Source organism: Canis aureus, chromosome 15, assembly GCF_053574225.1.
Source record: "Canis aureus isolate CA01 chromosome 15, VMU_Caureus_v.1.0, whole genome shotgun sequence".
Lineage (NCBI taxonomy): Eukaryota > Metazoa > Chordata > Mammalia > Carnivora > Canidae > Canis > Canis aureus.
This window is the reverse complement of record NC_135625.1, coordinates 9,864,536-9,876,712: the sequence shown is the minus strand read 5'-3', so window position 1 is coordinate 9,876,712 and position 12,177 is coordinate 9,864,536.

Genomic DNA, 12,177 nt, shown 5'->3' with positions numbered 1-12,177 from the left:
GCAGGTTTTGCAGAGGCATTTCTGTCACAAGTTAACCTGTGTTTAATATGAAATATTGAGTTATTTCATCAAATTTAATTCATGAGATTTAATGGTTTATTTTAGTTCTTTTTTATGCACTTGTATCTGGGCCATGTTTCCTTATGAATACAAAAATTTTTAAAGTAAACTTAAGAGTGTTATTTACTGTTATATATTAAGCATTAAGCATTGACATGCTTAGTGTCAAGAAAATATATTACGACTTGACTGGGATAGTTAGAAGTAGGCTGGGACCAGCAGCACTCACGATATTAAAATACAGAGAATTTGATAGCCTCATCTTTGACACAGTACAAGAGAGAATCTAGCAAAGCTATTTAGAAGACACGATGTTATGGTGAATTATGAAACCTCCAGTTAACGGGTTGCCCGAGATACTGTGTGTATATATGTATGTGTTTGACTTGTATTTGACTTGAATGGGGTACTCTATTATGTGAGACATTATCCCATGGGCAATTGTGTATATGAACAGCCTATAACTCAAATCATTAGAAGACCTGAAACTATCTTTATATAATAATACAGCTTCTCTTTTCTCCCTGTACTTCATAATAGAGAAATTCTAGAAAAAGCCAGAAGGAAAAAAATTTTTTTCCCCTGGCACATTCCTATCTTCTGTTCCGAAGTCCTCAAATAAAACGGCCAATTCTTATTGTCACATTCTAGCCATCTTTCTCTTATGAAATAAATATTTTTAAAGGAATTAAAAGGAGAGTCAAAAATAATGTATAAGTGTATAATTAGAAAGAAAATATTTGGATACCTGGGTGGCTCAGTGGTTGAGCGTCTGCCTGGTTGTACAATCCATCAGCATGGTGAGATCTATGAAGTATCCCAATAGGAGGTCATGGTCTCAGAAGATGAAATTGTTTCAAGATCTAGAGTGCTGAGATGGTCCAAAAATATGACACTGAAAAGTCATTGAACATGCCCTGTTCTCTCTGCCAAGAAAGGCTGTTTTTATTATTCTCTCTCTCTCTCTGATACAGGCAAAAATAAAAGTTTCTTCCTCCTCCAAAATAAATCAACTGCAAGAATCTATGCTAATTTGCTCCAGCATATGGAAATCCAATTGCATTTAGAGTTCCAGATTTTAAAGTATTTTATCAGGTTTGTCATGATGTACCATCATCTATTATGTCCTGAATTATTTGTGCACAGGCCAATCATGTCTGAAAATGAGAACAAGGTAGAAAAGACCACCCTGCATCATTTTTTAATTTAGAATTTCTTCTAAAATTCTTTTAGAAATACAGTGTTGATTTTGGTTTACTGTTTTGGTGAAAGTTCATTCACAGACATTTACACTTGATGCATGACACTATAATATACCTCATTCCAAAGGTCAGAGAGCAAATGTGCAATTCTTCCAGTTACCAGGAAGTTTTAATGTAGCTAACATTCAAGAATTAGAAAATTTCCCACAGAGTATATTCTTACTACAACCTCTGGTTTACAGAATTAGTTGAGAACACAATTTATCACCTATCATTTCACATTCTCACCATTGAACCATTGTCATGTTTTGGGTCATAGTTAATATTAGCCCATACACAATATCATGTAATCCCTGAAAATCTTTGCTTATTTGTCCCCAGAAAATCATTTCCTTGCCATATTAGTATAGATCCATTTATTGAAAGTCAAGAGGAAAATTCATAGTAATTTTGCTTATGGCAGCATCTAAGCATCCCATTTGTTTGCAGACTCTTCCTTTTTTGCAGTGTCCTGATTCTGTATATTTTCAAAGTTGAGAATTCAGTAAAGAAGTGACTCTCAAAAAAAAAAAAGAAGAAGAAGTGACTCTCTATCTCTCCATTATGGTAACTGAAGTCAGATTTCTCTTTTCAGACCTGGAAGTTTTTAAAATTTTTTCCTTATTTCTATCTTACAAATAGGCACCAAGAGCCGGACGTGGGATTCGATCCCGGGTCTCCAAGATCGCGCCCCGGGCCAAAGGCAGGCGCTAAACCACTGCGCCACCCAGGGATCCCTACAGCGAAGATTTGAGCAAGATCTTCTCACGACCTTGGCAAGTGAAAGGGGAGAGTAATCCTTGTGAATATGACCAGAGCTGTCTCCATTAACAAAGACCTCCCATCCAAGAAAAAGACTTTACCAGAGCATTATTCAAGCTGGGTAAAGGTTGTGCAAAAAAAACTGTTTTACACTGATTCATAGTAAATAAGGCGTTAGGAAATAATCACACTGGGCATATGCATAGGATTTAGAGCAAATGGTTCATTTGCTCGTTTCTAATGGCTGAGGAATATCCCACTGTACACAGAGACCACAGCTTCTCTATCCATCATCTGTCGATGGACACCGAGGCTCCTTCCACAGTTTGTCTATTGTGGACATTGCTGCTAGAATCATCGGGGTGCAGGGGTCCCAGCATTTCACTGCATCTGTATCTTTGGGGTAAATCCCCAGCAGTGCAATGGCTGGGTCATTGGGTAGATCTATTTTTAACTCTTTGAGGAACCTCCACACAGTTTTCCAGAGTGGCCGCACCAGGTCACATTCCCACCCACAGTGCAGGAGGGTTCCCCTTTCTCCACATCCTCGCCAACATTTGTGGTGTCCTGCCTTGTCAATTTTCCCCATTCTCACTGGGGTGAGGTGGGATCTCATTGTGGTTTTGATTTGTATTTCCCTGATGGCAAGTGATGTGGAGCATTTTCTCATGTGTGTGTTGGCCACGTCTATGTCTTCCTCTGTGAGATTTCTGTTCATGTCTTTTGTCCATTTCCTGAATGGGTTGTTTGTTTCTTTGCTTTTGAGTTTAATAAGTTCTTTCTAGATCTTGGGAAGGCAAAAAAACATTTTTTTTTTGACAGTAAGTTTATCACCCCGTGGACACAGGCAGCGTAGTGCATGGACAGATGCGCACGCCACTGGGGACGGCTCCCACCCGGCCAGACTGCTCACAGCATCACCTCGGAGAAAACTCGTTTGTGCGTAAGGCACGTCACACACAGTTGGGGTCTTTGGAGACTTTGCTGTGCTTTGTCTATCGTAGTGAGACTGGATTCCGGCTCATGTTGAAGTGATTTTGGTATTCACAGAATAAAAAAAATTGATAGAAATGAAAAACTGTTAATAAAAATGGGAGACTATGAGATCTCCCCCTAACCCTGACAGATCTCCCCTACAGCCCCGTGGTGGCAGTCGGCGCCCGGTGCCCGGTGAGTCTCCGCAGGGACCAAGAACCGGAGGCGGTCCCCACCCGGGGCGTGCAGGGAGCGGGTGTGCGGATCACGTTCCTTTGGGCATCGTCGACCCAGAGGAGTTTGGCGGCACGACACACACAGAGGTTTAACAAACAGATGATGGGGTCAAAGCCCCGGACAAGTGTCCTCGGAGGAGCTGGGGTCCCGGGTGGTGCGTGAGGCGGGGACAGGTGCTCCCGCGCCCTGAGGCGATGCTGAGCAAGCAGCGGGCAGCGCGGCCTCGTGTCCCAGGGAAGGAGGAGGGGTCGTGGGGGCCGCGGGCCTGGAGCCTGGCCCCTCTGGGCCTGTGGAGGGGATTGCTCCAGAGGACACACCTCCTGGCTCTAGGGTCTTTCTGCAACCAAGCGATGTTTCATTTTCTCCAGACAACACCACCTGCTGATTAGTCCGTTCACCCAGCGGGTAAAGGGCACGGTATCGCGGCCGTGACCGTGCTACATTCGCACACCCACATGCACGCGCGTGTGACTTGGACACACACACACTTAGAGACACGTACAAACCATAGAAAGTGTCACCATTATGCACCAAGAATTTATTCAGTTGAAAACGATATTGCTCCAGGTTCCTTTTCAGCTTTGCTAAACTTAGGTAAAGGGGGCCTGGTGGGCAGAAGCAGAAGTTTAAGAAACAATTCCAGAAATAAAAGAATCAGGAGCTGCTGCTTGCACCGGTCAGCAGCGCAGGGAGGAAGAGATCGGAGCTGAGTTCATGTTCAAGGGCACGATGGTGCGGTCCCCTCCGGGCTGCCTGTGGGAGCGCGGGGTGGCGGGGGGCAGGCCGCCCAAGCTGCCGCAGCCCAGGGTCGGGGGCCCCGCAGGGACTAGGCCAGGGAACGGCCTCCGGGGACGTGGAGGCGGGTCCCGTGGGGCTCACAGGACACAGGTGCTCCCGAAAGGACCCGGGAACCTCGTGCCGCCTCCATGCCAGGGCCGAGAAGCATCGTGCTGGGTGCGGGACACCTATCGCGGCCCTGAGAGCGGCAGCTGCCCTTGCCCCACGTTCCAGGGGTCGCTCGGGGCGGACCAGGCCGCCTCCATCCTCCTGGGTCTCCTTGGCCCGGCCTCGTCCCCCATGATCCTTCCAGCACTCAGCTCTAGTGGGGGTCGCCTGATCCAAGGTCTTACCACCCAGGTACTCGGGGAAGCAGGCGACTGAGACTGGGGGGCTTCCCTGTGCTCGCGATGCCCGCGGGGAACGGGGAGCTGGTGCTCCCTGACATCGGCCCACGGGAGGGAGCAAGAGAAACAAGGAAGATGGAGGCGAAGCCACCCCAACCCTGCATCTGTCCCGCCACTGTGGGTGCTGCACTGGGTGCGGGAAAGGTGGGTCATCCTGCAGGCTCAGCGCAAGACCCAGCGCGGTCCGGTCTCGTCAGCTTTCCGTCTCTAATGACCTTACTTTTCCTTTGATTTGCTCACTTCTTGGGGTCTGGCTGGACCCTGCAGGGTCTCTGATTCTGACCAAGGGAAGCCCCTTTAGAAAGATGTAAAATTGGGATGCCCAGGTGGCTCTGTGGTTGAGCAGATGCCTGCCTTTGGCTCAGGGAGTGACCCCGGGGTCCCGGGATCCAGCCCCGCGTCAGGCTCCCTGCATGGAGCCTGCTTCTCCCTCTGCCTGGGTCTCTACCTGCCATGACCCTGTTTCCAAACAAGTTCATCTCTGAGCTCTCGGGGGTTGGAACTCCTGTATAAGGATTGTGGGGGACGCCACTCAACCCCTAACAACTCCAATAGATTAAAATCTTAAGCGATTCCCTTTCTGTGTTCGTTAAATTCTTTGGAAGTTACTTTCCTTAAAGAAATTGAATGCTCTTTTCTTTTCTTTTCTTTTCTTTTTCTTTGTTTTTTTTTCTTCTAATGAAACTAAATTAACATTCTTCTAGTTAAAATGAATTTCCCGTATTTCTCAAGAGCAGGTTTCTGTTTGTGATCAAGAACTTTTTTCTTCCCCAATTCATATTTAGAGGGTTTTTAAAATTATTATTTAATGTATTTTCTAAAGATTTGAAAAATGTAATGTTTGGATTTTTTTTTTTTTTACAGCAAGATGAAAAATACACCTCTGACAGATTGCAACAGATTTCACCTTGAGGCCATGTAGGCTTTAGGGATATTGGGACTGAGGTATTGTTTCTGCACTTCGCTCAGAGGGAAATCTTGGGAGAGAAATCAGATGTAACAAAAGCACATCAGCGGCATAGATTGGCTCATGCAACTGTTTCATTATTATGGATGATTTCTAGAAAAAAAGTGGATATTCACTTTATGGCTTCTTTCAGAAAACAAAGGTACTAAATGTGTGTATTTCTGATGGTTGAAATAAAGAAACAGAAGGGACGATCCCCTGTGTCTCCAAAATCAACCACCAGCATTCAGACACAGCGTGACCCCTTCTTGCACCTGCAGGAAAGGAAGCAAGTTCAATTCTCATCCTCCCCATGATCCGGTCACCAAGCCGCCGGGATTGGACGTCCCTCTCTGTTCATGCGTTGCGTGCAAGAGGTGTTTCTCTCTGCATCTGACCGATTCCCTCTTTATGGTTTTAATGCTGTATGTAAGGAACTCTTCTTGTTGTAGGTCTCTGACCACATGTTATTTAAAAATCTTATTCATGAAGCCATTTTAATGACACGCATGACTATTCACCTACCGCTGAAGGAGAGGAGAAGGATGTAACCACTGCAGGAAACCGAATTTGACTTCAGAAGGAAGCCCGAGAAGGGATCTCTCAAAGGTCCAATGTCCATCAAATTATCCATAGCGATTCGCTCTAGATTGAAATATTTTACATGAGTTCTTTGCATGTTTACTTTTTGCCGATGTTCTGTCCTATGCTTCTTTCCTATAAATTGCACCGTGTGATACACAGTTGAAAAAGAACAAGAAACAAACCAGAAGGGGAGAGAGGACAGGCTCGGCGTTTCTGCAAACACCTGTTTCGTTGGTATGAAAGAGAGCGTCTTGGACGGCGCCAAACAAAAGATGAGCGAGAGGAGACACTGCCCTTCCGGCTGCCCAGGCTCTGGCTGCAAGAGGCACAGAAGCAAAGTGGCCCCTGGTGGTTCCCACAGATGCCTGCAGCACCTTCCATCTCTCCTGGTCCTCGGCGACATGGCCTTGATGCTCCTCAACCAAGAAGTGAGGGCTGTGCCTCCGGCAGCAGAGCTGGGACAGAGGGCTCGTGAGTCTCTGGAAAAGAAATGTTAGGAGATACTGTCTGACTCCTGGGCCTATGACAGAGATGGCGATGCGGGGGGCACCTGGTCCCTGGGATCCTAGCACTTGGCCTGAAAGCCAGAGAAAAGATGTCCCAGTGTCCCGAGGCCCGCCCGTGTGACTATAGGCTTCTATAAAGGCAGGAAGGCCATTCTTGAGTCCCTCCAGCCCATGTGCCCCTGGAGGGGTCCGGGACCCCAACTTCTGGGCTTTCTTTGGGCCGGAGACCGTAGGCATTGTGGGTTTGAGGCAAGCCACCCTGCTGCAGCCCCCTGGCTTCCTGACACGGAGTCTGTGAGCACGACTAGTGTTGCTGTTTCACTGTCCGGACTCCGGGGTGGTGCGTCACACAGAAATACAACCCGAGCACGTAAGTCAAGCTGGATTAAGAAAAAAGGAATTCATTGATTGATATCAGTCACTTATCCTGAAGCTTCCTTCCAGTGCACCCTCTCCACAGCCAAATGCCTCATCTTCCCTCCCAACTCGGGTCCTCTTGAGGGCTTTCTGTTTTATTGAGTCACTTCTGTACCTCAGATGTGAAGAACGGTTCTCCCTCTTGCCCACCGCAGCATCCGGTTCATTACAAAGGACTTTCCATTTTGCATTCTGACTTTCCACCGGATTCTATTCTCTCCGTTTTGACACACCAGACAACAGACTCTTAACGACGTTCATCCCTGGATGCGTCTACTGTGTGACCCCTGCCTTGGCTTCCTGGCCACGCTTGCCAGAGTCCACATCAGGATGAAGACCTCATCATCTTGCATTTCTGCATACTCCTCAGTCGCCCTGCTCCATCCCCGGATGGGTACTGACGTCCTCCGCAGGACTCACATGCCCTAAATGGAATCGAGCCATCTGTTCAGCCTTGTCTCAGCTGAATCTTGGTGTTGGCTTTGCTCTCATGGGACAGTCCCGTGGACTTTCTATTTCTTGAATGAGTTACACCATTTCCTACCATGGGGTCTGCGTGCATGCTGCTCCCTCGGGAGCGCTCCCTCGCCCCTTCCCATAATGGCTCTTTGACCTAGTTACCTAGAAGTAATCTTTCAAGTCTCAGCTTCTGCTATTTGCTTGGAGACTTCCCCACAACCATCTCACTGAGTTTAAAGGAGAACAAAGTAATATTTTATTCAGTGAAGACAAAACTTACTGAAACAGGATAAATACAGCTTATTTTACAAAAGAAGGCTTTTCTTAGGGAAAAGGAAAAGTGCACTGACATATACGTGAAACCCACAAAGGAATGCAGTTATTTTGAAGTCGGAGAGAAAATAAGCACCCTTGATGTTGATTGGCTTGCAAGAGGAGGACTGTCTTTCATCAATACTTAACAGCCCACGTGGACCAGACCCCTTTTCTTTGAATCTGATAAATGCTGCTGATAGAATTCATTTGGATGAGACTTCTAAAGTAGATCTAGGAACATATGCAAGTGTCCTGTGGCACTCAGTTGCAACAGCGCCTTGCGGTGTGGACGCTGTCCCACTTCCACCACGGGCGCTGACGCCTGCCACCTTGTTCCTCTGCACCAGGAGATGACAGCTGGACAGCTCTCCTGGGCTGCCGTGCTACCTGCCGCCACAACCAGCAGGAGACTCAGCGCCATCGGCCTACAACTTCAGGACCAGGGTACCTGACGTTTAGTCTAGATCCTGAGCATTCGTGTGGCAAAATGAACTTTCATGTGCCCAATCCTGGGTTGGCACTTTCATATATATCATTTAATCATTGCAAAAATCTGGGAGGAAGGGGACATGGACCTTATGCGTGAGAGCCACTCGGATCCACTCTGTTATTCGGCAAGTGCTTATCAACTGGCCCTCGTGTTCACGTAAAGCGCGGGAGACAGAGGGTGCACGTGATTCCTTCACTGAATTTACAACAACCCAACAAGATCAATTAAGAATATCCATTAAGATAAGCCTGCTAGGTGCTTAAATATAGGGATTTGGAGGAGACATCATTACATGTGGTTTAAGAGGTTTCTAGTATCAATTGGTATGTCAAAGGACATAAATATGAAAAGTCTTAAAGGATGATATGATTCTAACTAGTAGATTACTTCATCGGTGGTGCTGGATGACGCTCTCTGGTCCCGGGTCCTTGTTGCCCTTGCCTCGTGTATCTCTTGTTCTGTCTGGGTCCGCCCCAGAGTGGGCACTCCCTTGATCTGGGACCCTTGTGGTTACATGCAGAACAGTTTATGAATTTCTGTTCACAGTCATGAGTGGCAGGTATTTTTTTTACTATATTATTACTATTTTTTTGCTTTCCTGAAGTAGCAAAAGTATCTTGACTGCCTGTCTTATTTATCACCCAAAAAAAGAAACATGGATGTCACATCTTTGTTTTCTTTTTCACATTTGTTTAAACTCTGGGTGTCTTTTTCAACTCTGTGATGTTTTCCATCCAAATGAGGACAGAAACGTGACGAGGTAGCATTGCACGAACAGCAGGCGTGCCTGGCTCCTTCCCCTGCCTGCGTGTGGCCACCTCCCCGACAATCCCGGGAGCGCTGCTGTTTAACCAGAATCATGGGAGAGTGCCCTAGGTGCTCCAGAACCCACGTTCTGTGATTTTGTGTGATTTCCCTCGGAGAGGGTCATAATGTCTCCCGGGATGGTCCCGCCCACATGGCACAACTCTTTAAATCCAGGGTCGCCCACCATAACCTTTCACGGATTCCCTTTCTGGTGGCCCACAGAAACATAGAAAGGCAAGCTTGACCTCTCTGGGAACTCAAATGCACTCTCTTTACATGCAAGCAGGATGCAGACCGTCCTAGGGCACAGAATTTCACCTCGTCTGTCTGACTTTTGGGATGCCTGACATAGCCTGAGCACTCTGTAACACATCAATCCTTCGGGTTAGACACAAAGATGGGAACTGTGTGTATGTAGTTATTGTCTCATTCAACATCTTAATTTACCAGATTTTTATTATTGTGTGTGTGTGAAAGGCTTTTTGCTAAATGCCACAGTGGGTCAGAGGGCAATGGGCATTCTGTCACCCTTCTGTGCACTCGCACTTTTCTGAGTAGAAAAGTGTATGTTTTGATGTCCTTTGTTTGCAATACACACATCTCCCTTTTTCCAAGTCGGGTTTAAACGTGGATGAAAGGGATCCCTGGGTGGCGCAGCGGTTTAGCGCCTGCCTTTGGCCCAGGGCGCGATCCTGGAGACCCGGGATTGAATCCCACATCGGGTCCCGGTGCATGGAGCCTGCTTCTCCCTCTGCCTATGTCTCAGTCTCTCTCTCTCTCTGTGTGTGTGACTATCATAAATAAATAAAAATTAAAAAATATAAACGTGTATGAAAGATGGTTTCTCCTTTAAAGAGCTTAAAGGTGTCTTGCACATGGGCAGGAGAGGTGAGAGCCACACTTCTTGGGGGGTCACAGGCTGGGATTGGGAGGACATCCCGGAGGAAGCGCAATCTGAATGGGCTCTTGGCCCAGGACACAGAGACAGAAGAGGCCTCGCATCCATCCAAGCCCCAAACCAGCCACTTATCCTCTCCACGTCTCCATGTGTAGACATGAGCCCCTGGACACAACAGTTCCCAGAAGTGCTGGGGAAACGAAAAAGAATCCAAAGAGTGCCGAGTGCTGTCGTTGTGAGGTCAAGCAAATGTGGCTGGAGGAAGCAGGGTGCTCCCGACGGGGATGAGAGGTGCTTCCTGGGTGAGCCAGTGGAGAACCCCAGGCTGTGCCCCGCATCCAGCGAGAGGAGCATGTTCTTCAGTGGTAGACTGGGGGCCAAGGTCTCACGTGCATCACAGAGTCTGTCTCTTTCTCATTTTTTTCTTTAAGATTTTATTTATTTATTCATGGGAGACACACACACACACAGAGAGAGAGAGAGAGAGAGGCAGAGACACAGGCAAAGGGAGAAGGAGGCTCCATGGAGGGAGCCCCACGTGGGACTCGATCCCGGGTCTCCAGTATCAGGCCCTGGGCTGAAGGCGGAAGTAAACTGCTGAGCCACCCGGGGTGCCCTCTTTCTCAGATTTTAATCAGATTAATATAATACATTGCTTTAAATTTGTTAGTTTGTCAGGACTTGGACTGTCGACCAACACTGAAAAGTAACTGTGTGCCATTCACAGGAAGGTGGAAGCACCTCAAGTGTCCGCCCACAGATGAATGTATAAACAAAACATGGTCTATCCCTACCATGGAAGCTCTGACAGCTAGAATTGGATAAAATGGCATATTTGGTGTTGTTTATATTTTACCATATTTAAAAATCTTTCCCCCCCCCAATGATGCAATGGTTAACATGGACAACAAGGTAGTTATTCTTCTCCTAGCTTCTGAAAATGTGCGGGTTGATAGACACCAGGATAAAATTAGGGACCTCCGAAGGTGCTTTGTCTCCCATTTGATAAAGGTTATAAAAAAGAGGGGAGAAAAGATCCATCCATGAGTGTTCCCCAAACTTTCCTGACTTACCATTTGAGAATTTATTTTCCTCTGTGCATAGATTTGTTCTAGGCCATTCTGGGGCTATTATTTTGCTTATGTGATAAAGATCCTCTTCTTTGGTGATGAGTTAACAGTAGCATTTCTCTCAAGGCTGCTACACCTCCCTTTCTTTATATAAAAGGAGAAGAAAGTGCTTGCAGAAGGAACCCATTTCTAGTGAATTTAGGTAAAGATACAAATATGAAAGCTTTGAATGCAGATTCTAGTTTTACCAAAAAGTCTGAACAGAATAGAGAATCCAGAAGTGGACTCTCAACTTTATGGTAAACTAATATTCGATCAAGGAGGAAAGACTATCCACTGGAAAAAAGACAATCTCTTCAATAAATGGTGCTGGGAAAATTGGACATCCACTTTCTTGCACCATACACAATGATAAACTCAAAATGGATGAAAGATCTCAATGTGAGACAAGATTCCATCAAAATCCTAGAGGAGAACACAGGCAACACCCTTTTCGAACTTGGCCACAGCAACTTCTTGCAAGATACATCCGTGAAGGCAAGAGAAACAAAAGCAAAAATGAACTATTGGGACTTCATCAAGATAAGAAGCCTCTGCACAGCAAAGGATACAGTCAACAAAACTCAAAGACAACCTGCAGAATGGGAGAAGATATTTGCAAATGACGTATCAGATAAAGGGCTAGTTTCCAAGATCTATAAAGAACTTATTAAACTCAACACCCAAGAAACAAACAATCCAATCATGAAATGGGCAAAACACATGAAGAGAAATCTCACAGAGGAAGACATAGACATGGCCAACATGCACATGAGAAAATGCTCCGCATCATTTGCCATCAGGGAAATACAAATCAAAACCACAATGAGATCCCACCTTATCCCAGTGAGAATGGGGAAAATTGACAAGGCAGGAAACCACAAATGTTGGAGAGGATGCAGAGAAAAGGGAACCCTCCTGCACTGTTGTTGGGAATGTGACCTGGTGCAGCCACTCTGGAAAACTGTATGGAGGTTCCTCAAAGGGTTAAAAATAGATCTGCCCTACCCAGCAATTGCACTGCTGGGGCATTACCCCAAAGATACAGATGCAATGAAATGCCGGGACACCTGCACCCCAATGTTTCTAGCAGCAATGTGCACAATAGCCAAACTGTGGAAGGAGCCTCGGTGTCTATCGACAGATGATGGATAAAGAAGCTGTGGTCTCTGTATACAGTGGGATA